Source organism: Schistocerca cancellata, chromosome 1 (genome assembly GCF_023864275.1).
Source record: "Schistocerca cancellata isolate TAMUIC-IGC-003103 chromosome 1, iqSchCanc2.1, whole genome shotgun sequence".
In the NCBI taxonomy this organism is placed as follows: domain Eukaryota; kingdom Metazoa; phylum Arthropoda; class Insecta; order Orthoptera; family Acrididae; genus Schistocerca; species Schistocerca cancellata.
In genome coordinates this window covers 578,171,810-578,199,028 of record NC_064626.1, presented here as the reverse complement: position 1 = coordinate 578,199,028, position 27,219 = coordinate 578,171,810, and the positions used below count along the sequence as shown (strand labels likewise).

Sequence of the window (27,219 nt, the reverse complement as noted above, 5' to 3'; positions counted from 1 at the left end):
CTGAAGACTGTTCCCACTGGAGTTTCCATGAACTGTTAATGTTGAAAGCAGATCCTTCAAGGTCGAGTGCTGTGCGCCATGGTGGTTTCCTCGATTTCAAGCGTTGGTGTGTTCCTTGTACAATATCTTGATGGATGGGGAGCTGGGGGTTCTGCTGAATGTTTTTCCACGTCTTTAGGAGAGCTTCTGATCTTCTTAGGGCTGGAGGTGGGATATTGCTTAGAACAGGCAGCCACAGCGTGTTTGTGCTCCGAATACATCCTGTGATTAATCGCATTGCCTGATTGAGTTGCACGTCTATCTTCTTAGTGTGAACACTGTTGATCCAGGTTGTGCAGCAATATTCAGCAACAGAATATGACAGAGCTAATGCTGTAGATCTCAGGACGTTAGTATTGGCTCCCCATGATGTACCAACAAGCTTCTGAAGAATATTATTTCTAGTTTTAACTTTAGCAGCCACATTTGATAAATGCTGCTTGAAAGACAGAGTTCTATCTAGTGTTAATCCCAGGTACTTTGGTGTACTACAGTATGGCAACACTTGGTCTCTGAATATAACTTCTGGTTTGTAATTTGACTGTCTGTTACGTAGGTGGAATGCAGATATAACTGTTTTCTGAGGATTTAGGTGGAGGCACCATTTCTTGAAATATTTGTCTAAGGCTTCCAGATCAGTGGATAAAATAGTTTCAGCATCAGCAAAGTTGGAGCACTGAGTCACCAGACAAATATCATCAGCATATATGAATTTCCTTGAAGATGTTTCTGGTAAGTCGTGTATATACAAATTGAAAAGGAGGGGAGCCAGAACAGACCCTTGAGGTAAGCCGTCATTTAGTTTAAACATTCTGCTCCTATCATTATCTGAGTAGATCTGAAAGTACCTATTGCTTAGCATATTGTTGAGTAAGGCCGTGAGTTTACGACATGGGATAACACTCACAAATTTTAAAAGGAATCCTTCTCGCCAAACAGTGTCATAGGCAGCAGATAGATCCAAAAAGGCAGCCACACTTACTGATTTCTTCTCATACCCATTTTCAATGTGCGTAGTGAGAGATAGTACCTGATCGTTACAACTTCTCCCAGGTCTAAATCCTGCTTGCTCGATAGGAATATGATGGTTGATTGTTTCACAGATTCTGTTGTAGATCAGACGCTCAAGGAGTTTATAAGTGATACTTAAGAGTGCTATTGGACGATAGTTTTCCACTTTTGTGGGATCTTTATTTGGTTTCAGTATGGCTAATATTTTTGATTTCTTCATCAGATGTGGGATGTTTCCAGTTTGCAGGATGTTTGAAAGGAAGTTGGTCAACCATTTTACTGTAGCTGGTCCACAGTGAGCCAGGAATTCTGGGTATATTCCATCATATCCAGCTGCTTTTCCAAGTTTCATACTTTTGATTGCAGCTTTAGTTTCCTCTTCTTGAAATGGAGTAGAGAATTCGGAAGACTGTAGGGCTGCTCTTTTCTTGGTGTTCAACTGTAGTTTGATATCCCTTTTGACTTGCTTGTCCTTTATATTCTTTGTAACTGACACAAGGTGTTTAGCATAGTCATTCAAATTGATGGCATTTTTTGATCTTTTTGTTGTGGGGTTTGATGAGTCTAATTTCCTGATGATAGGCCAGGCTTTTCTGCTAGAATGGGTGTAATCTAGTGTAGTAATGAGCAGCTTATAGTCAAAATCATCATGTCGGCGAGTCGCATGTCGGTCATTGTTACGTCGTTTCGGCGGTTCCATCTCAAAATTCGGTGTACGTTGCCAATTTCTTTCATAATTTCCGAAGTGCCCTGTGTTATTATTTTGTGGCTGTTCCGTATTTCTATGTCCCTCTTCCCGTATTGGAGCGCGAGTGTCCTGTAAAATGCGTAATTCTTGTATTACCCGTGTCAGCTGATCTTGTACTTCCCGGATTTCTCTTTGGTGTTGCGTAGTAATTTTATTCTGATTTTGTTTGTATTTCCTAATTTGTTCGCACTCTTCTGTGTCAGTGATGGCTACAGGTCTTGTGTCATTCAGATCATCATCTACCTTTGCAGATAAGTTAGTGAACTGATGCGAAACTTCGTCTACTTTCTCCGATAGTGTACTTATTTCCTCAGTGTGTTTTTCTGAACCAAGTTTCAGAGTGTCCATTTGTGTTGAAATCGTATCTACTGTGTCCTATTTCTTGACTTTTTGCAAGTTCGTAACTGAATCGGCAGATGCAACTGAGTCAATTTTAGCTTGCAAGGTGTCATGATTTTCATGAACAATAGTTTGCAGGTCTCTTATGGCTGCTTCGTGATTCTGTATTGCATTTTCATGACGCGAAAAAATAGGTTGGAAATGCTCGCAAATTTGTGTTTTTACGTCATTACAGACTTTTTGACATTTCGATTCAATGTTATGTAACTCAGCAGTTAAATCTTCATGTGTTTGTTCGAGAGTTCGTTCCAATGAGTCTAACTTTTGAAGCTTTTGTTCCATTGTGTCTAACTTTTGAAGCTTTTGCTGTGTTTGTCTCTGATTTTGTTCCATTGTGTCTAACTTTGGAAGGTTTTGTCCCATTTGTCTCTGATTTTGTTCCATTTGTTGCATTAATTGCAATAATAATGTATTAGTGTCTGGAATCTGTTTCTCTATGCTTTTTGGCAGTGCATTTTCACCGGCAACATTCACATTTTGACAAGCAGAAAATGTGTCTTGACTTATTTGAGAAAATGGTGAGGACGCAAAACCTGAATCTACAGTATTTGCAAGATTGTGTCCTGTCATTTCGGATTCCTGAGGCAAGCTGTTGCTGACCGATCGATCGATAATGCTTCCCTGTTCACTAATTGTTTCACTGCCTGCGCCATTGTTTGCCACCCGCTCCATTTCCCTATGCACAATTACCAAATTACTATGTTGAACATTAGTTAATTCATTACACGGTGGCGCTAACACACTGCTTTCGTCTTCACTGTCATTTCTCAGTTTACTTTGGAGCCTAGTGTTACGTTTTTCACACGCCATTATTGTCACAATATTTCACACGATAACACAGAAAAACACAATTTGAAGAGCAAAAATAGGGGAACACATTAACATAGCACTGAAAATAATATCTAGTTAATTGCAAGCGTAGCTGCAAAATACTTGGTGCAAATCTACATGCATGCCACAACTGTTTTACTGTACAACAATGAAAGGCTGCAACTACAAAGGAGATTCTCTCTACAATTACGTGCTAGCAATAAACAAATTCTACACTAATTACACAAACTACAAGAAAAAAATCAGAAGATTCCAGTGAGGTATCCTAGGCTAGATTCCAGGTTCGAATCCTGGCAGTGTCGCCATATGAAACATCCCCTTTGAACAATTATTCATGACTGTGCTTAAACTGACACACAATATTTTTTTAGCGCAACGCAGTCTGACTTTCAGATATCCCTACAAAGGAATGGCCCTGACTAACAATAACCTGTACCTTTCACAAATCACTTAACCTCACAAAAATCTTTGTTACTCAAGCTACTGCAATACAGCGAGCGCCACTACTGCCAGCTAAATAAAAGATTCAAACTACAGAAGGCACTAACTACTGATAGGCATAGTTAGCAATTGAAAAATGTTAATAGAGACCAAACAATGTATTTACCTTAACATCATAATATATATAGTAGTTCATGACATCCAGTTTTACAAATTTCAAAACTCCGCCATCTCTCTCCCCACATCCACCACTGCTGGCGGCTCACCTCCTACTGCGCAACGCTACGCGCTGTTCACATCCGGCTGCCGCTGCCCAACACTACAATGGCAGACAACAATGCAAACTAGCCACAGACTGCACACAGCACAGCCAGTGATTTTCATACAGAGCGCTACGTAACGTTGCCCATAAGAAAACCTAAACAGCATACTTACAGCAATTTTAATAAGTGCGTTTAGTAAATCACGCTCACCAACAGTCTCACGAATTCAAAAGGTTCTCATTTCCGAAAAAGTTGGTCAGTACATCTCGTAGCGTCGCGGTCAAAGATGAATTTATGAAATATGTGTTTGCAGATTCCATGCTCCGAGTCAGAGAAAACGCTAGTCAAGCGTTAGGAGGCAAAATTATCTCCCACTTGACAACAAGCGATGAATCTTATAACGTCTGCATGAAACAAGCTTATGAATCGGTCATTGATGATTTTTGGTGACTCTTGTTGCCGATAACTCCAACTGACATTAAAAATGTCGTCAAATACTCCCATACGTAGCACAGTTTTGGGTGTATATGCTTTAGGGAGAGAAAACACTTCTGTAAAAATGTTAGCTTTCCACTGATATCATTCCAGCTAATTTTCCTTAAAAAAACACTTTTGGCATGTTGATGCAGGGAGTATTATATTTACCATAAATAGCAGCATGAAATTCTGTTCTTTCCTACCTGTCTGCCGACAGGCTGGTAACGTCTGTTACTGGACACACCAAAAACGTTTCAGCGGTAGAGTTTATTTTACATTGTTTATTCTGCAAATGCGGCTGAAGCTAGCTGCTCGTTCATAAATTAATTTCGGTGCGCTCCCAGTCTCTCGCTCAAAAACACCGGTCCCTGCGCAATAACCCGTGTCATTCACCACAGCTCTAGTTTGGCTAGTCTCTTTATTTGATCAGAATGTGCAGCTGAAACTTTGGTCGCAGTGCTTAAATGTATTCGTGATATAACCAAGATAACTACACGTTTTCAATATAAGTTAATATGACGTCACTCCCCTTAGGAGGGCAATCGTCTACAGATTATTCAATACGGTAGGAGAAGGGATGCTTCATTTTAAACTGCTGAACGAGCATTAGCTGTTTAATGAGTAAATGATTACATAATCAGTTGATTTCCTCAGTGAGATCGTAGTAGAAGAGGTTGTTAATACACTACCGCTTACCAAACAGCTTTCACGCGAAGTCATTACCGGTCATTGAGTGGTGTATTACATCATCGCAAAATGAAGTAACTCTAATATGAATGTCTTCATCATTATTTTCTTGACTTCCACTATTGCCTGTACACGATAGGTCTAATTAAATGTAGGAAAAAATGTACTAAATTGTACAATAACATTAAGGTGAACAAATCATATTCTAGTGTATAATTAGTTCACTGTAACTGCACAAACGTAAAGTAAATTTTGGATATAAGTACCCATGTATTTCGCATTGGCTGAATGCACTGTACATCAGCAGTTATGAATTAAACAAGTCTACTGTCACTGTTTATTATTTCCACAACGCGTTTCAAAGGTTTAAACCTCCATCATCAGGTGGATTTACGTGTATGATGGCATGTGTATCTTATGTTACGACTTTGGGGTAACCTGTGGCACTGCCGAATACAGAAAAAAAATCGCATTTTTAGAACATGCCTCTCTGTAGGTCTCTGACTAGTGTTCAAATGGCTCTAAGTACTATGGGACTTAACATCTAAGATCATCAGTACCATAGACTCAGAACTACGTAAACCAAACTAACCTAAGGACATCACACACATCCGTGCCCGAAGCAGGATTCGAACCTGCGACCGTAGCAGCAGCGCGGCTCCGGACTGAAGCCCCTAGAACCGCTAGCCACAGGTCGGCTCTGACTAAGGACTGAACGTAAATGCAAATGTAAGAATAACTTTAGTACTCACAAGTTCCTTCTCAGTCGTAATATATCATATATATGAAAATAAGTTCAGAGGACATACAGAAAAGCAGAAACATTAGATCAAAGTGCAGAAAACATGTAGCAAAACAAAAACACTATTCTGAAGCAAGTCTTAGAGCATTGTGAAGATCTTTGGTTGTGTAGATGAATAGACAGTTTACTGTGAATATTTCCGGTGATATAGAAGCCCTAGACATATTACTGTTAATATTTCCGGTGGTATAGAAGCCCTTATCTATCAAGTTTATATAGCTTATACTTTGTACCCATATATGTAATCAGGTGACAAACTGAAACAAGTGTAATAATTATGTTGCGAACAACCCTAAAGTAGTACACAAAAGACACACGCCTTAATGCACATAAGGGCACATTGAGTTGAAATCTATTAAACGCGTTGTAGAAACAAATAAACACTAACTTTTAACAGCAAACTTGTTCCATTCGCTATCGATGACAGTCATGGTAAAGCCTAACCTGAAATTTTCGCATTAGCTGTAAATTTTGATGAATAACACACGGAGCTAAAATCTAGATAGAAAATACCACTATGACAACAAGAGCCAACACATAAGTATTTTTTATGATTTTTCTGTAAGAGACTTTATTGCGGGTTCCATAAAAATTTGATCCTCGTGCAATCAAGATTTCTGGTGATAATTCCATTGCCTACTGCAGCGTATTCAAAAGCAAAGATGTTAACATAGTAGAGGAACAAATAAAGCAGAGGTAAAGGCTACTTTATACTGGTTGTATCAAAAGAAATGTTACAGGCCGTGGTCGATGATCAATTGGTACCGTGTGAGTATAGTGTGCTGGTATTCTTATGTTCGAAAATGTTTCCTTTGCGTGCTTAGCGTCTCTGAACGGTGGTGGACGAGATAGGCAGTTTGGACAACACAAGCTAGGAAAGAAGTAAAGGAGACTATCACTAAACAGTAGCGTTATTCACTTACAGAATGTGTGACTACGACTGCCACGAACTGCATAACTTTTGTTTGTCGCCTGATGTCTTGCCGAACCATTGTAAAGAGTCCCGGCGTATCACTCCGAGCGCTGCTTGTATTCGTGCTATATGATCTTTTGGTGTCTCATGCACTACGACATTCATGTACCCCCAGAAACAAAACTCCAGTGGTGTCAGGTTTAGTGAGCAAGTAGGCCAATCCATCCATTGATGAAGGTGTCATTCAAGTAGTCACGTACCAGATTCCAGAACGAGATTTTCACTCTGCAGCGGACTGTGCGCTGATATGAAACTTCCTGGCACATTAAAACTGAGTGACAGACCGAGACTCGAACTCGGGAACTTTGCCTTTCGCGGACAAGTGCTCTACCGTCTGAGCTACCTAAGCACGACTCACGCTCCGTCCTCACAGCTTCTATTGAGGCAAGGTTCCCAAGTTCGAGTCTCGGTCTGGCACACAGTTTTAATCCGCCAAGAAGTTTCACGTACCGAATTGTAGAACTCTGCTATTGCGCTGCCGTGTTGTCTTCCTACGACTTTAATTCGGGTTGTCTCTTTTACTCCTTTCCTAGTTGGTGTGGTCGAAAATGCCCGTGTACTCTTCCACATTTCAGAGACGCAAGCACGTAAACGAAGCGTTTCCTAATATAAGTTTATCAGCGCAATAAGACCACATCGTGCCCATGTATAAACCTCCACGCCTTGTACAATACGTTGTTATACGCCCAGTATAAAATTAACAGCATTTTCATAGTTCACACCACATGGTTAAAAGGGGAAGTTCGTTTGGTCTCAGCATAAAGGAGCAGCTTACAGAGATGTGAAAACTGACTCTGTATTCACATAACAGCTAGAAACAGTACACAAACAAATACCTGAGGTATAGTGCTTGTGCTGATGCTACAGAGTACGGTACATTTACGGGGTAGAAATTCAGAAAATAGTAATAAAAAAGATGAAGCATTCTCCTTGATAGGTTGCAGACTACTAAACACACCTATTTTCGCTGTTCCACTTCTGTACGAGAATAGAAATCAGTTTAACTATTTACCTTGGTATTACCTTTAGATCTCTACGAACGTTAGTAATGTGTATAGTACAGTTGCAGTATTTGAAGTTTAAACTATCGAACACAGGTTTATTTTGTGGTATCAATTAAATCTGTTTCAGTATGAGAATAGAAATAACTACAATTACTCTCCGTTAGATTGCTTTCAGCTGTTGGTATTGTTGTTGTTGTTGTTGTTGTCGTAGTGGTCTTCAGTATAAAGACTGGTTTGATGCAGCTCTCCATGCTGCTCTAACCTGTGCAATTCCTTTCATCTCCGAGTAATTGCCGCAACCTACATCGTTCGGAATCGGCTTAGTGTATTCATCTCTTGATTTCCCTCTACAAGTTTTGCCTTCCATGCTATAGCCTTCAGTTATAATGTTTTATTAGCCATACTTCATCCACTGTTGTAGTACTGAACGATGTAACACATTATTGACCAAATCCCGAGTGAACGGCCGGATGTGCAGAGTCATTAGACCCTGACATCCTGGCGCTCATCCGTAAGCTATTTCGTCATGTATTAAGCTGGAAGAAGTTGAAGAATCGCACTTATATTACTGATCGTTGGATATGTTGTATTGTGTTACTTCTCGGCTGCGGAATTTCTCTTGCATAGTATGAAGACATTGTTGGAAAAAAAAAAATGCTCCACAGTTTCCTAGTGACTACAGATACACTCCGTAGCCTGTGTCTTTCCGACCCTTCACTCCTACACCATGGCTGCACGTGCATACTATCCACTCTCTGGTCCATATAATCAGCAAATGTTACCTTAGAGTCATTTAGTATTCCGTTTGCGTAGCGTTGAGACGATTGCTAGCAGTCAGATCGATACATAGCTGCGCAGATTGCTCCTAGGTACCCAACAAGGAGATTCTGTGGGTTGTATTGGGGGACACAAAGGCGCTGTCACCGTTTTATTATACTGATAACCTTAACACTTGCAGCATTAGAATTTGAAGGTACCATGTATGCTAAAATTTACTATTCAGTTTTCGATCGTAGTATTTCATCGAACAGTATCATTACAAAACGTGACATTCGAAATGTCATTCTGCAAGGACTGTAAGGAATTTTTTGTTTGTTTCAAAGATATGTTCAAATGTGTGTGAGTTCATAAGGGACCAAACTGCAGAGGTCATCGGCCTCTAGATTTACACACTACTTAAATTAACCTATGCTAAGAACAACACACACACCCATGCTTGATGGAGGACTCGAACCTCCGGCGGGAGGGGCCTTCAAAAATATTTACCGGATTAGTTTCCGTCCTGTAGAAGTTTCAACAGTTGGTCTTTTTAACCAGGAGACCCTTAGGCCATGTGCTGTAAATATTTGTGCTGTGTAGGCGTTGGTATGATAATATTCAATCTCGTCGGGCGAACACAAAGCAGACTTTGTTTAATACTAATTACATCCCGTATGTCACTGTATGCATTACAGGCCTAACAAACGACTAGAGTTTCTGGTTTCTTTCTGTTCCAATATACTGTCACTTTTAGCGAAGTTCAGCCTGCTGCGCCTTCTCTTAACTTTTCCATTCGTTATTAGCTAATAGGACACACTACTCTCATGGGTCTTGTATTTCCCTGTGTTTTTTCTAACTCCTATATATTACTGTAGCCACACGCTTAAACCATGATAGCGTAGATTATATGCAGGGTAATAGCAGTTTTGAAATCCACACATTTGTCTTAAGCAAGTCTCTAACACGCCATCAGGACGTACACTACTAAACCACTAACAGGGAGAACTGTGTCTGAACACGTGGCTATGTCGACGCAGTTGTGTTGTCACCAACGGGAAGTCGCAGAGTTGCTACAGGCGTGTATGTTCTTTCTTCGACCATGCCTCATCTGCTCAAATGTCTGCTTCCTGACATTGGAATTTGTAGTATCTTCCTTTAGTCCAGTCCTGAGTTCGCAGTCACGGAAGAACTGAGTGGTGAACTGAATTCCATGCATATGTTGATAATCATGAATTATGCTGAGACTGGCCGGCCAGTGTGGCCATGCGGTTCTAGGCGCTTCAGTCTGGAACCGCGTGACCAGTACGGTCGCAGGTTAGAATCCTGCCTCGGGCATGGATGTGTGTGATGTCCTTAGGTTAGTTAGGTTTAAGTAGTTCTAAGTTCTAGGGGACTGATGACCACAGATGTTAAGTCCCATAGTGCTGAGAGCCATTTTTTATGCTGAGACTAACACATTAGAATATGGAACTATAAAGTTGGAAGTATGAGTAATTTTTTCTGTATTGCTACATCGGTGATACTTTGGAACGTCATAAGAAACGTGTGTTGCCACTCCAACCTACTTGCAAGATCTTATTTTGGAGGCATATTTTAAGGTTAGAATCAATGTGGCTGAAAGAAGAAAATACAGTATACGTCTGATATCAGTAGCCATTAACAGTGGTTTATCAACCCTATTACATGTTTCAGCATCATTGTAAATCGTTACTTCCAGAAGCTGGATCGCAACCAGTATCACACAAAGTGATAAATCTATAGTAAACGTTTCGATATTGTTGTTGTTGTGGTCTTCGGACCTGTGTCTGGTTTGTTGCAGCTCTCCATGCTATTCTATCCTGTGTAAGCTTCTTCATCTCCCAGTACCTACTGCAGCCTACATCCTTCTGAATCTGCTTAGTGCGTTCATCTCTTGGTCTCCCTCTACGACTTTTACCCTCCACGCTGCCCTCCAATACTAAATTTGTGATCCCTCGATGTCTCAGAACGTGTCCTACCAACCGACCCCTTCTTCTAGTCAAGTTGTGCCACAAGCTCCTATTCTCCCCAATTCTGTTCAATACCTCCTCATTAGTTATTCGATCTAACCACCTAATCTTCAGCATTCTTCTGTAGCACCACATTTCGAAAGCTTCTATTCTCTTCTTGTCTAAACTCTTTATCATCCACGTTTCACTCCCATACATGGCCACACTCCATACAAATACATTTAGAAACGACTTCCTGACGTTTAAATCTATACTCGATGTTAGCAAATTTTTCTTCTTCAGAAACGCTTTCCTTGCCATTGCCAGTCTACATTTTATATCCTCTCTACTTCGACCATCATCAGTTATTTTGCTCCCCAAATAGCAAAACTCCTTTACTACTTTAAGTGTCTCATTTCCTAATCTAATTCCCTCAGCATCACCCGACTTAATTCGACTACATTCCATTATACTTGTTTTGCTTTTGCTTGTGTTCATCTTATACCCTCGTTTTAAAACACTGTCCACTCCGTTCAACTGCCCTTCCAAGTCCTTTGCTGTCTCCGACAGAATTACAATGTCATCGGCGAACCTCAAATTTTTTATTTCTTCTCCATGGATTTTAATACCTACTCCGAACTTTTCTATTGCTTCCTTTATTGCTTGCTCAATATACAGATTGAATAACATCGGGGATAGGCTACAACCCTGTCTCACTCCCTTCCCAACCACTGCTTTCCTTTCATGCCCCTCGACTCTTATAACTGCCATCTGCTTCCTGTACAAATTGTAAATAGCCTTTCGCTCCCTGTATTTTACCCCTGCCACCTTCAGAATTTGAAAGAGAGTATTCCAATCAACATTGTCAAAAGCTTTCTCTAAGTCGATATTATCCTTAAATATTATCATCTCGAAAATGCAATTTTGAGCCCAGTATTAATGTCTGTGAGGGAACAGTTATGTCAGTTATTACTGTTTCATATCATATAGCTTGTTAGTTACACCTCTGCGATTGGAGAGTTTCAGCTGTAGCCTTTCTTCAGCATACTGCACGTGAACATATTTTGTGCGTGTATAAGTTTTGTCTCTCGTTTTGTACATCGTGTTATATTGCTACCTTTCTCGGTATGTCTGTGGAACATACTGGCACTAGTTATACAAACGATCAGTGGGTCTGAGAAACTACTTCATGCCGGAAAACATAGTGTTTGAGGCTGTCCTGACTAAAGGTCTCAGTTATACTAAGATGGTATAGCGAGAAGAGAAGAAATAAGGTCAAAAGAACTGTATCGCCCACACTGTCAAAGAGTTCCCATTTGTGACGGTCATTAGATTGTTAGCGTATAACTGTGTCGCCATCTTCCCAGTTTTCTATTTCTGTACACAAGAATTACTTACACGTTATAACAATTCTGCAGTAATTAAAAGATTTTGGCAGCTCTTTCATGACACGGTATTCACGAATAAACCTCTTTTTAAATAACCATGATTCACGTGCGGTACACTAAGTTCCACAATTTTCATATAGTCACAAACTTTGTGATTATAAAGTGAAGGCAGAGGGCAAGGAGGAATTGATAACTACCATCTGTAAATATTTTGGTGATATTCCTAACATGAAACATGCAAGACGTAGAAAATGAGCTTTCACCACATAGTGGCATGTTACATTCTATGACTGTTTTTAAGTACATTATACATTATGTACTTGTGTTTCATATTCTGCCAAAGTGTCAACTGTAACACAGACTCTCCTCATAAAGCGCTAAAAACAGAACTTCTGTTTCTTTTCATTACTTGTTTGCTGATCCACATGTATGACTCTGGATTCGGAGTAAAAGTATAGAGAAGATGCAATGTCTAAAGAGTTACACAAAGTTCGAGTTGATCAGCATATGTTGTCTAGGTCGCCGATATTATCGCCTGCACATCACGACCACTAGAATCGCTGATCAAACATTTCGTTGAAAAACTAATTTTCATTTCCCCTTCCTTTGAAACTCGGTGACGACAAAAAAAAATTTGTAATATTATTTAGTAAGGCACGCAAAAGGATGAAGCGTGGTCTAAGATGGTATGGTTCTTTCACCATATTCCAACCGCATACTTATTTATACGATATACTTTCTGCATCTAAAACTCTTACCATTCGGTTACCAGTAGCTCTCAGTGTCACCGTTAGGCCAACAAAAAAGCATCACAGTCATGCTTATTGCCGGAGCTTTGACTATAATTCAATTTCTGTGTTATCTTTATATGCAAAAATTGCGGTTAAACCTTAAGAATATCGTCGATCAGCCTGTTACAAGTGAATGATCAATGGAAACATATTCCCAATGCCAACAGCGGGACTGAATGCTGCCTGGTGGTTATGTGGGCTTATGAACCGATAACGGAGGTATGCAAGCGGACCAAAGACAAATGAGGAGTAATTCTAGGGTGGCAAATGGGAAATCTGACGATATAATTTACTTCTACAGATAGGAAGATAGTTACAGCTCGGGCCAAGAACGAGCTCCTCGGAACCAGCGAAGCTGTTAGGCTGTCGGTGTGCTACTTCCGTGAGCACCTGCGGGAAGTCGTCGAAGGACAGTGAAACCACGAGTACGTGGTAAGGTGCTGAACGTCAATGCTTCATCACATAATTTGGAGGTCGGAGACTTACTCGCTCTGAAAATCTTGATAGGCGACCGTCTGTGGCAGTCCTAATGACAGAGTATATTGCTCGAGCAGGCGCAGGTGTTTCGGTGCACAGTGTTCAGCTCATTTTGTTGAACTAGGAGCTCTTGAGCAGACGAAATAGGCGTGATGTCATGTTAAAGAATGACGTCGAAACCTACGATCCGATTGCAGGTGGATCAATGGAAATCTATTGCCTGGTCGGATGAATCACTTTTCCTGCTACACCGGGTCGATAGTAGTGACCGTGTACTCTCATTCAGACGAACGGCCACTCGGACGATGCACCTAACCAGTATCACGCTTTCTGCGGCCCTCACTTGGGCTTTCAATGGACCCGTGGTAGTAATTAAAAACACCATAACAGCTGCGAAGTAAGTGAAATGTTGCCTATCACCTGCGTCCCTTCCTTGCCCGATAACAATGGTATCTTAAAGCAACATAACTGATCGTGTCACAAGGTCGGAATAGGGATACTGTGGTTTGAGGAGCACATTAGTGGAATCACTTTGATATTATGCTCACCTAACTCACATTAGGTTACCCCGAAAGAAGACAAGTGGGACGCTTTTGGGCCTCCAACTCCGCGCCCACTAACCACCAGCTGATAAATTATGGGAACTGTGTGGTCTATGGTTATACATTTGATGCCACACCACCCATGAACCTACCTAGAACTTGTCAACGCTATGTACCGTCGCTTCCGTATTGGCTTCGGTAAGTGGACCCACCCACCTTTAAACGAGAATTTGTAGGGCTTTCCTACGTCATTGTTAGCAATGACGTCAAAGGAAAGCACCCTTTTGCTTACACCATAAGATAACGGTAAGTGAATGCAGAGTTCACATACCGACAGTTGGGAAGTACTTACGTCACAAGTGTATTTGTGCATACTGCTGGTTGCAGATCTTGCAACAAACAGTGACGCATTAACAGTAGGCAGTGACGTTTCGAAAATGGGTCTTCTGATGAGATGAGTACGCTTTTTGCCTTTTTGTGAATTATCCGCCGTGTCCTCCGCGTTACGGACTTGAGGTGGTCCTTTCTACACAAGCTGACCGTAAGTCGGCGAACAGGACGAAACGAGGTGACTGGTAGTTGTCGAAATAGCGACAGTAGTGACGGCAAAATTCTATAGTTCTCTGTTCGATGTTATACTATTTTTCCTTGATAATCTCATTCGCACTACTAATTCTTCATCTTATTCCACAAATGTAACTTTCTTTCTTTAGAGAGGAAAAGATTGAGCATTACTTTATGATCTGGGTAAAAACTATCTAAAATTTCCCGCCACATCGCAACCATGCTTTTAGGTCTATACCGATCTTCGTTTAGTACTTTCGTTCTCTATGTTGCGTAATTCTCAATCAAAGAAGTAGTTTGACGAACCAGGACGTTTCTCGATGTTGGTACACTCACTCACGTAGCTCTCACTCACGGATCGTAGGGAAACCTTCCGTACGCCAAACAACTCCATCCGCTCCAGAATAGACCAAATGAGGTGAAATAAACGAGGTAAAATATATTAACCACCTGTCCAGTGTCCTTACATGCAAAGAGTACGTGCAACTGTTGACGGAAGCTGTAAGAGGCCAACGGGTATTTAAAGTGATATGTATTGGTCACGGATTTGATATTACAGATTTGTTGAACTAGAACGACCTCACAGTGACGCTGCATTACCAGAGCCTATCCTTTGTCACTTCTGAAAAATTTTACTATCACTAACCCTAAAAAAATAACTGTTCTAGGTATTCTTGACTGAAACTATAACTAATTTAAACCAGGTATACAAATTAGGGCAGACCGTAGTGGTCGTGCGGTTCTAGGCGCTACAGTCTGGAACCGAGCGACCGCTACGGTCGGAGGTTCGAATCCTGCCTCGGGCATGTGTGTGTGTGATGTCCTTAGGTTAGTTAGGTTTAATTAGTTCTACGTTCTAGGCGACTGATGACGTCAGAAGTTAAGTCGCATAGTGCTCAGAGCAATTTAAACCATTTTGAACCAAATTGGGACTGATTTGTAATATCTGTGGAATTGGGCCTCATTCAGAATCTTTGTAAAGGAAAAAACGCACGGACTAGAGAAAGGCATCTAAAGAATGACGTCGAACTGTGTTAGTACTCTATTCTGTTTGATATTCAAAACTCCTTTGTGTATTAAACAAAGTGTTTTTTTTACATTTTTCTTATTACAGATATTTACACGTTTCGGTGCCTATGTGCCAACTTTTATGGTTCTAATTTCATTTTCGTGAAAATAATCTTCAGATTACTGCGCAATGTGATCCAAAGAGTGGAGCTACATGAACATTTCTTGAATACATTTAGACCATATGCCATTCAGGCTCCTCAGTCTGACTGCCCAAACGTAAGATGAGCGAAAGGGTCCGCCTCGGAAGCGGCTCGCTCACCTCGTTTATTGCTGGGAAAAGAGTCCCGGGTTCGAGTTCCGAGCGGGTCCGAGATTGCCTCCACTGGGTGACTGGGTACTGCGTTGTCCTTACCGTCGTGGCGTCATTATTAATTTTAAGCTACTGAGATCGATGAATGGACACAGCCCAAAAGTCAATAAAAGAGAGAGGGAGAGAGAGAGATCGAAGGGCATACAGCCGAAATACCAGTTCAGGGCCAATGCACCGTAAAATCACAACGATGCCCATTGAAACTTCTGGTTCCTTTTCTGTATTAGTTTTAGATCTGTATTTGTTTTGTAGTAATTGCTTACCTGAAATCGTACGTAAAATCTGAATTGTACTAGGTATCCCGTTGTTACACAGTTCGTGTAAAGACAGGATGTTATAAGAAAATTAGTCGTAAAATTTAGGTTTAGTTGCTCAAAAAATAATATTTAAATCTTATTTTATCTCGAGTACAATTATTGGTTGTTTTGTACTCAGGATTTATGTGCATCAGACAGAACGTACCAAGAATGCACTCTTCACTAAAGACGCCATCCACTCAAAATGTACCACTGGTACTCTCGGAACTAACTATGCAAAAAGCTGTTACTTTCCGAGCAAAGAAACAAATTATCCGATTAATTTGCATGTGCCATGTTACCGGTTAATAAAAGGCGCAGGATCGGATCATCTTGTCTTACTCTAAATTACTAGATTCAGGCGACAATTCGCAAGAAAACAGTCAGTCTGTTACAACAATCAGAGGGCGTAAATGCTTGGAGTGCTATTGCAGATTAGTTGAAATAGAACGACCTCACAGTGACGATGCATTACCAGAGCCTATCCTTTGTCACTGGTCTATTCAGTAAATGAGGTACTGTGTAACACATTCAAATGTGTGTAGTCGTCCTTCGAAGACAGTTGGATTTGTAATTTAATTTCCTAGTATTTTACCCTAAATCTGTAGGTTACTTTCCATTGATCTATAATCATGAAATTTGAAGAGAAGAAAGATTTCACAGTACAAGTAAAGGGAAAAATTGCGAAAATTGTTAATTTGTAATTGTAGCACCAGGAAACAAAAAGTTCATTTTTTATCTGCCTGTTGATATCCCTTTTTTTCGAAAAAGAGTGGACGTACGCATCAATTTGAAATTTATGTCTTCCATCACAGGAAGGATGAACTAATGATATATATATAATTATGTTTGTATGGATCCCTCAGTGCGCGATGCCTAAACGCACTTATACTGATTCTTATTTTTAAACATATCGACTGATGATGGCTTACTAAGCAGCGTAAAGAGATAACGAAATTCTTTGTGTGACATAGACCTGAATAATAAGAGAACTTCGTTTTGAGACGGTCACTTTGTTTCCCTCTCGCAGTATGCGTAGTCAGTATCTAATGAATTCTCTTACTACTTTGGTTTTGATGAAAGTCTATGTGTGTGTTAATGTAGCTAGCCGCTAACTTGGTGTAATGTTTTGTCTGTACAGAAGTGTATCTGTCGCCTTTATCGCTCTCTCACCCTCACACACAATTCTGTACAATAAAGTCAAGGGCTTAGGTTTTCTTATCAGGCTTATCCGTGCAAAGACAGACAAAACATTATACTAATGGGAGGATTCTGAGTAACTTCTAGAATTCCATTCTCTCTCTCTCTCTCTCTCTCTGTCCTTTATCTGTGTACAGTTCAAATATAAGTTACATGAAATCAGCCTAGTAGAATCTCTGGTGGAGCCCTTCTTCTTAATATTCAGCGGCTGGCTTGCTAGAAAAGATCTTTACATACGTTATTATTATTAAGCGCTGCATTCAGTTGGGAAAATCGATCGTTTGAACACTTCGTTCAGTTTACGACAGATCTAAAATTTCAGATGTGGACGAAGCCTTTTTGGACGATTTTCAAAAAACTCAGAGATTGCAGGCTCTCTTCGTCACAGCTGAAACTTCCCAATTAATTACAGGGCCCAGACAATCATCAACGATTCAGACAGAGAACGCATTCGTCATTCACTCTAAAATAAAATGGTCACAAACCTTATTTCTGAGGAAAATTGTATATTGAATCCATTTCCGTACATGTTCCGTTTCCGTGGATTTTAAGTCTCATGCAATTTACTTTTACAAGTCCTTCTTTCTCTTTATCTACCACGCTAGCGGCACAAACTTTCCTGTCTCGCTTTAGCGCGAAGAAGAGTAAATAAAAATCTCCTTTAGCAATCCGAAAATCTTCCAACCGATACTTTCCGAAGCTGTTCCTTTCTCTCTCTCTCTATAATGACCATGGAGCATACATCTCTGTACCTCTGTTGTTCCAAAGAATAAACGTACTAGAAAAATACCTTGGCGTCGACGAGCTGTCAGCGCATATATTACTAGAAAATCTGCTCAGATACTTTTCAAACGTAAATAAATGTGGATGATTTGATTGACCATTATTAATTATTGCGTGGTAGAGGGTAACTTTCCGTGGGGAGATTACAAGTATATAGCTTTGTACGTAATTTTTACAAACGAGACGAACAGAAAATGGCACACTTGTATCAAAAACTGTGTTTGATTCGTAAACAAGGATAAACGGCGAAATAAACGTATAGTTTTAACAAGATGATAGCAAATCAGTGGTAAGGCACAGTTACTCCTAAGCTGAGGCGCTGTCTAGTTGACGCGCCAGCTAACCGCGCTGTTTCCAACGCTTGCAGGTACGTTACAACATTTTAGCGTTTACTGTGCATCCGATGTATTTTCGACGTTCTTCGGTAAACTAGCGGTATTTTCACACGGGCCTTCATGCTTACAAATGTACAGAGCTGAAATGGTTTGCTTTACACTGAATGTGTATGTAGCCTTTCATACCAGAGGCGTCTATTTTCGTAGCCGCCATGAAGCGGAGGTATTCACTGCATACAGTCACACGCTTGGCTTTTGCACATTCCGATGTGAACATTCAGGCAGGAGACGCTATGTGAGGTGCTTGCTATAGAGCGATTCGCTAATTAACAGCCATTAGTCGCTGTCCTGATTTATCCATCAGCAACCAGTTTGAATCATTCACAGTACACTTTATGCACATATTCAGCAACGGAAGAAATACACTTCCTAGCAAAAAAAGAAGAAAGGAAAACATAAATCAACCATAAGACTTGGTCAGATATCAATGTAACTTAGTACACGTACACAAAATCGGCGGGTGTGTAAATGAGTACAGTTCCAATTCAGTGTGACATCTAGAACGGATAACAGAGTGCGTAAGTGTTTCTGTTGTTACCAATCGAGTTAAGTTGTATAAAGGGTACTAACTGACCACTGTTAAGGAGACGAAGATACCGCAAACTCTTCTGAGGCCGCCTTATCAGTACCTGACGAATTTTCAAAGGGGATATACACTCCTGGAAATTGAAATAAGAACAACGTGAATTCATTGTCCCAGGAAGGGGAAACTTTATTGACACATTCCTGGGGTCAGATACATCACATGATCACACTGACAGAACCACAGGCACATAGACACAGGCAACAGAGCATGCACAATGTCGGCACTAGTACAGTGTATATCCACCTTACGCAGCAATGCAGGCTGCTACTCTCCCATGGAGACGATCGTAGAGATGCTGGATGTAGTCCTGTGGAACGGCTTGCCATGCCATTTCCACCTGGCGCCTCAGTTGGACCAGCGTTCGTGCTGGACGTGCAGACCGCGTGAGACGACGCTTCATCCAGTCCCAAACATGCTCAATGGGGGACAGATCCGGAGATCTTGCTGGCCAGGGTAGTTGACTTACACCTTCTAGAGCACGTTGGGTGGCACGGGATACATGCGGACGTGCATTGTCCTGTTGGAACAGCAAGTTCCCTTGCCGGTCTAGGAATGGTAGAACGATGGGTTCGATGACGGTTTGGATGTACCGTGCACTATTCAGTGTCCCCTCGACGATCACCAGTGGTGTACGGCCAGTGTAGGAGATCGCTCCCCACACCATGATGCCGGGTGTTGGCCCTGTGTGCCTCGGTCGTATGCAGTCCAGATTGTGGCGCTCACCTGCACGGCGCCAAACACGCATACGACCATCATTGGCACCAAGGCAGAAGCGACTCTCATCGCTGAAGACGACACGTCTCCATTCGTCCCTCCAGTCACGCCTGTCGCGACACCACTGGAGGCGGGCTGCACGATGTTGGGGCGTGAGCGGAAGACGGCCTAACGGTGTGCGGGACCGTAGCCCAGCTTCATGGAGACGGTTGCGAATGGTCCTCGCCGATACCCCAGGAGCAACAGTGTCCCTAATTTGCTGGGAAGTGGCGGTGCGGTCCCCTACGGCACTGCGTAGGATCCTACGGTCTTGGCGTGCATCCGTGCGTCGCTGCGGTCCGGTCCCAGGTCGACGGGCACGTGCACCTTCCGCCGACCACTGGCGACAACATCGATGTACTGTGGAGACCTCACGCCCCACGTGTTGAGCAATTCGGCGGTACGTCCACCCGGCCTCCCGCATGCCCACTATACGCCCTCGCTCAAAGTCCGTCAACTGCACATACGGTTCACGTCCACGCTGTCGCGGAATGCTACCAGTGTTAAAGACTGCGATTGAGCTCCGTATGCCACGGCAAACTGGCTGACACTGACGGCGGCGGTGCACAAATGCTGCGCAGCTAGCGCCATTCGACGGCCAACACCGTGGTTCCTGGTGTGTCCGCTGTGCCGTGCGTGTGATCATTGCTTGTACAGCCCTCTCGCAGTGTCCGGAGCAAGTATGGTGGGTCTGACACACCGGTGTCAATGTGTTCTTTTTTCCATTTCCAGGAGTGTATATAGCGAGTCTCCATTTGGTTATCTGGTCGCATCGTGCAACATTAAAATTTAAGGGGCTTTAGGATATGATATTAACCCTATGTTGGACTGCATAGGGCCGTGAGGGCAGGTATACTCGATATCAGTGTTCCGGTCAACCACGAGTCGTATTGTACGAAACACACCTAGCGCCTTCACATCTGCAACAGCCGTCCCAGGACAAGTAATGGACTCCACGTAACATTCTGTGACGTCCCGCAGCATTAGTTGGAGACTCACACCAACCATACCACCAAATTTCTATCCCATTCGTCGGTCAGGTGTCGAACTGGAACACTATCAGACCTGAAAATATCTTTGAGTGACACTCGACGGATCTCTTACTTTCAAGGTGCATTGAATGAACTTCAAGTCGAAAGTATCTACCACGAACAATCTTCTATGAAAACTGACTGGACCACTTTGGGGCAGTCAACCAGAATAACTATGAACCTCTGCAGTGGCACTATGCTATTCTGCGGTAGAGTGTGCAAGTCCTGTTTGGTATAATTCAACATATGACAAACATGTGGACATAGCTCTCAATGTTATCTGCAGGATCGTAACAGTTTGCTTGATATCCACTGCAATTAAATGGCATCACCACCTCGCAAGAACAGAATCACCCCTTATTCGAAGAGACATAGCCTCTAATGTGGACAGAATGAGAGTGGAGCAGGATAGAACGCATCCGCCAATGTGGGGCACACTGATCAAGATGATATTCACTGTGACAGTGGAGAAGACATAACAGTTCATCATATTCTTCGATGCCAACTGTGTTCGACCTTATACACAGGAGATGAAATTCATCAAGAGGTAGAAAATGTATTAGCAGTGGTCAAGATCTGGTCAACAGAAATGTAATCATAACTGTGTATACACTACTGGTCATTAAAATTGCTACACCACGAAGATGACGTGCTACAAATGTGAAATTTAACCGTCAGGAAGTAGATGCTGTGATATGCAAATGATTAGCTTTTCAGAGAATTCACACAAGATTGGCGCCGGTGGCGACACCTACAATGTGCTGACATGAGAAGAGTTTCCAACTGATTTCTCATACACAAACAGCAGTTGACCGAAGTTGCCTGGTGAAACGTTGTTGTGATGCATCGTGTAAGGAGGAGAAATGCGTACCATCACGTTTCCGACTTTTATAAAGGTCGGATTGTAGCCTATCACTATTGTGTTTTATCGTATCGCGACATTGCTGCTCGCGTTGGTTGAGATCCAATTACAGTTAGCATAATAAGGAATCGGTGGGTTCAGGTGGGTAATACGGAACGCCGTGCTGGATCCTAACGGCCCCGTATCACTATCAGTCGAGATGACAGGCATCTTATCCGCATGGCTGTAACGTATCGTGCAGCCACGTCTCGATCCCTCAGTCAACAGATGGGGACGTTTACAAGACAACAACCATCTGCACGAACAGTTCGACGACGTTTGCAGCAGGAAGGACTATCAGCTCGGAGACCATGGCTGCGGTTGCCCTTAACGCTGCATCACACACAGGAGCGCCTGCGGTGGCGTACTCAACGACGAACCAGGGTGCACGAGTGGCAAAACGTAATTTTTTCTGATGAACCCAGGTTCTGTTTACACCATTATGATGGTCGCATCCGTGTTCGGCGACATCGCGGTGAACGCACATTGGAAGCGTATATTCGTCATCGCCATACTGGCGTATCACCCTGCGTGATGGTATGGGGAGCCATTGGGTACATGTCTCGGTCACCTCTTCTTCGCATTAACGGCACTTTGAACAGTGGACGTTACATTTCAGATGTGTTACGACCCGTGGCTCTACCCTTCATTCGATCCCTGCGAAACCCTACATTTCAGCAGGATAATGCACGAACGCATGTTGCAGGTCCTGTACGGGCCTTCCTGGATACAGAAATGTTCGACTGCTGCCCTGGCTAGCACATTGTCCAGATCTCTCACCAATTTAAAACGTCGATGGTGGCCGAGCAACTGGCTCGTCACAATACGCCAGTCACTACTCTTGATGAACTGTGGTATCGTATTGAAGCTGCATGGGCAGCTGTACCTGTACACGCCGTCCAAGCTCTATTTGACTCAATGCCCAGGCGTATCAAGGCCGTTATTAACGGCCAGAGGTGGTTGTTTTGGGTACTTATTTCTCAAGATCTATTCACCCAAATTGCTTGAAAATGTAATCACATGTCAGTTCTAGTGGAGTATATTTGTCTAATGAATACCCTTCTATCATCTGCATTTCTTCTAGGTGTAGTATTCAAATGGCCAGTAGTGTACATTATGTATGTTTCAAGCTCGAGAATAAATAAATAAAATCAATAAATAAATAAACACCGCAACACTAGAGTGTACGTTTGACGTAGGAAACTGATTAATGGCTCGCACTGAATTCAGCATTGAGTTGTGAGTCTCCCTCCACTGCCCCGAATGACTATAATGAGCTCGTATCGCAGCGACCTGATAAGTTTCCCCTTCCTTCCGATATTTTGGGGATGCACAGCGGTGTTCTGCCTCTGTCGTGGTGTAGGGAGTCATCGGCTATGACTTCAGGTCATAACTGGCACTGATTGAGAGTACAGTGACGGCACGCTGTTACGTCATAAACAACCTGCGTCTACATACAATAAGGTTATGGTGCCTATTTTAAAAGGCTTATCCTGCCAAGTTCTTTGCACATTTAACTCGATAGCTTTTTTTTCAGTCATCAGACTTCTGGCTGGTTTGATGCGGCCCGCCCCATCTTCATCTCAGAGTAGCATTTGCAACCTAGGTCTTCAATTATTTCTTGGATGTATTAGAATCTCTGCCTACCTGAATGTCTGCCTACCTCTACAGTTTTTGCCTTCTGCAGATCCATCTAGTCCCATGGAAGCCATTCCCTAATGTCTTAACGGGTGTCCTATCATTCTGTGTACTCTCTTTAACAGTGTTTTCCACATATTCCTTTCCTCTCCAATTCTGCGCTGAACATCCTCATTCCTTACTTTGTCAGTCAACCTAATTTCCAATATTCTTCTATAACACAACATCTCTTCTGTTCCGGTTTTCCCGCAGTCCATGTTTCATTACCATACAGTGCTGTACTCCAAACTTACATTCTCAGAAATATCTTCATCAAATTAAGACCTATGTTTGATACTGGTAGAATTCTGTTGACTAGGGATGCTCTCTTAATCAGTGCTAACCCACTTTTTATGTCCTACTTGCTCAGTCCGTCACTGGTTATTTTGCTGCCTAGGTTGTAGCATCTACTTCGTGACCATCAGCCCTGATATTTTCTCGCTGTTCTCATTTCTTCTACTTTTCATTACTTCTGTCTTTCTTCGATTTAGTCTCGGTACATATTCTGTACTCATCAGACTGTTCATTCACTCAGCAGGTCATGTAATTCTTCTTCGCGTTCACTCAGGATAACAATGTCACCAGCGAATCGTATCATTGATATCCTTTCATCTTGAACTTTAATCCCACTCCTGAACCATACTTTGATTTCCATCATTCTTTTTTCGATGTACAGATTGAACAGTAGGGGGGACAGAGTACACCCCTGAATTACACCCTTCTTAATCGGAGCGCTTCGTTCTTAGTCACTCTTGGTCCCTGTTCATAATATATAATACCCATCCCTCCCTATATCTTACCCCTCTTTTCTTCAGCATTTCCAATACCTTGCACTATTCTATATTGTCGAAAGCTTTTTCCATAGCGACTAATCCTATGAACGTGTCTTGATTTTACTTTAGTCTTGCCTCCGTTACCAACCGCAATGTCTGAATTGCCTTTTGGTGTCTTTACCTTTCCTAAAGCCGAAGTGAACGTCATCTGTCACTTCACCAATTTCCTTTTCTCTGGTTTAGTATATTACTCTTGTCAGAAACTTTGCTGCATGAGCTGTTAAGGTGATTGTGTGATAATTCTCGGACTTGTCAGCTCTTGCAGTCTTCGGAATTGTGTAGATAATATTTTTCTGGAAGTCAGATGAAATGTCTTCAGACTCATGCAGTGTAGGCGATACTACCACCATGTGTATATGTGCATATTGTTATTCCATGACTATTGTCACCTCATGGTTCCAACACGACGGTCCAGGGAACGTATTATATCTACACAAACTATTGTCAGTGATCTGACGAGCGATCAAGTTAAATGCCGGAATGCACATGGAGAGAAAACGAAATTCGAATTATGTTCCATGAAATATTCATTAGCTTGTAAGCTCTCGTCTCATAGCTTACTCATCATATACGTAAAACCAAACAAACTATTGCTGAAAGTATTGTGGTTTCCTTAATAAATGACATTATCAGCAGGGAGTCTTTTTCCAGAGACGATATTTCGTGGACGCCGTCTGCAGCCATTAAGCACTCCGTCATCAGGCAAGTGGCTCATCGGGCCCATCCGACCGCCGTGTCATCCTCAGATGAGGATGTGGATAGGAGGGGCGTGTGGTCAGCACACCGCTCTCCCGGTCGTTACGATGGTTTTCTTTGACCGGAGCCGCTACTGTTTGGTCGAGTAGCTCCTCAGTTGGAATCACGAGGCTGAGTGCACCCCGAAAAATGGCAACAGCACATGGCGGCCCGGATGGTCACCCATCCTAGTGCCGGCCACGCCCGACAGCGCTTAACTTCGGTGATCTGACGGGAACCGGTGTATCCACTGCGGCAAGGCCGTGTCTGCAGACATAGGTCGCTGGTTTTGGATGTCGTCACCGGAGGTATTGTCCTCTTGGGGCGACCATCGTCTCGAATTGTAGAAAGAATGGGGTTGAAACTTCACTGACTGGTCTATTAAATAAGTACCAGAGCGTTGGAGATAGCAGGCCACTTTCGAAGAATGAGAGTCGCGCGAGTACCTAGGGCTGGCTACAATTTTTACATCTATGAAGAGTGGGAATTTTGTGCTTAACTTAAAGGAACTGTGCTAGCGAAGGCAAGCTATTGTCAGGCTGATAAAGTTTTTTTCTTAGGAGGGTTGCTTTACGTGTTTCGTCACGGACAGTTTTGTTGGTCTGACTTCGAATGAGTTTTGACATTCGGGAAGAGAGTTTTAGGATAAGTTTAGAGAGAGTTGGAGCGGGCAGAAGCCTCTTGGTGCACTTTGCTTTGAAATTTGAGAGAAGACAGTTGGCGCTTGTATTCAGCCCTGGGAGTCGAGAACTCGATTATAGCGAGGGGCTCAGGTTCGACAGCTCTGGGAGAAATCTGATACCAGACGCAATTCGGTCGACAAGAGCCCACACCAACTTGCAGATTACTTCATGATGAAAACCTAAAGCCATGGGACCAGGAATGGGAGTTATCCGTCTTTTACTATCCATCTGATTTCGAATAAGTCGTATTTTAGAATGTTGATGTTGGTTAGGCTTCCTTGATACGTTGCCACGTGAGTTAGATATCCTAGTTGCATTTGACACACTTTGCCTTGTGGCGAGGTCAAAGCCAACACTGTTCGGATATGTGTTCATTTGCTTCGTGAATGGTGTGTATGGGAAAGGTTTATACCTTCCTTCCTTATTCCTCTGGATGTTCGTCTGCTTAATCGGATGTTACAGATCGGCTCACTTAATCCTTTCAACACAATTATCTTTCGAACAGTAATAGATATTTATAAACGACTTTCGCGGGTATGAAAGTATGGCAGGGCCTCATAAAAGTAAATATCGTGATACTTTTTAAAACGCAAGGAAATATTAGTTTCAACATAAATTTAAGGTTATCTTTATTTTGTTTAATTTTTTTACAGATGCCCCATATTATTTCTTACACAACCAATAAATGAAAAAGCACAACAAAAAGAATGGCGTTGGTTGCATCGCAATATATCAGTTACAGCCGGAGAAATTGCCAAGCGAGTCTGACGCTTGAAATGAACGAAACGTGGCGCTATTGCACATCCCGAGATGCAACCCCACGTTGCTCGTTATCGTGATGTGATTGACGTACTATGGAGCGACAAACGCTGTATTCTTTTCCTGTTTACTCTGTTATTAAATGGACTGGAAACAATACGGATGTCCAGTAAAACACAGTGAAAAATAAAGAAACGGTTTATTCGTCCGTGCTTTATTGATATTTATACAGTACGAGAATGGACATAGCGGTCTCGAAATGTCAAATATCACGGGCTAGGCTAAACATAATTAACAGACGGCCGAGGATCTAGCAGAATGGTATGTGCTGCCTCTAAGTAGTTCTACATCAACTACGTAATGGTACATGATGTGTACAACACATGTCACTGAACGCTTTTGATGACTACGTTAAAAATGAACGATCTCATGTAGTGAAACGATTACATAAACTTACAGCAGTACCTACAAGGTAAAAAAAACGTCTACTCAGAAACATGTAAAATGTACGCAAGTATCCAGTTCCATTTCTCATAGCAGAAAGGCTACGACGTATCTTCGTGGTTCTTGCAGCACTGTTGACCAGCGTACTGCGGTGGTGTAATGATTAGCATTTCTGTCTGACAAGCAAGAAGACGCAGGTTCGAGTCCCGACCGCAGCGCAAGTTTTAATTCACTTCGTCTGCTTCGATGATTATCGTAGTTACGACGTATGTTCGAAGAGATCGCCACTTACATGGCAACACCGCTGTGCACTCTCCAGCACTGATCAAGCCACTGCTTTCAGTGTTTCTAGTGTTATTGTGGCACATGCAGTGGTAATACGGGCTTTCATCTCGTCCATTGTTGTTGGAATTGCTGATATAGTTCGTGGGAGCGAAGTCCTGCGACCGCACTGGAAATCTCTGAACGGGATTGCCCCGTCCCATCCATTGATTTAGGAACTGTTGGTTCACTGCATTCCTTGCCACCATGACCTTATGCGCAGGGCACTGGGTGATACCACTCTGCCTGAGGCAAATGAAGTTGTATGTTTTCCGTCA

At 42.3% G+C, this 27,219-nt stretch overlaps 1 protein-coding gene and 1 pseudogene across 1 annotated transcript in view; one reads left to right on the top strand and one right to left on the bottom strand.

Moving 5' to 3' along the window:
• Nucleotides 1-27,219, top strand: part of LOC126161883 (zwei Ig domain protein zig-8-like) — an 811,818-nt gene that overhangs the window by 144,158 nt on the left and 640,441 nt on the right. The gene's annotated exons all lie outside the window — the stretch shown is intronic.
• Nucleotides 24,886-25,003, bottom strand: LOC126105064 (5S ribosomal RNA; annotated as a pseudogene).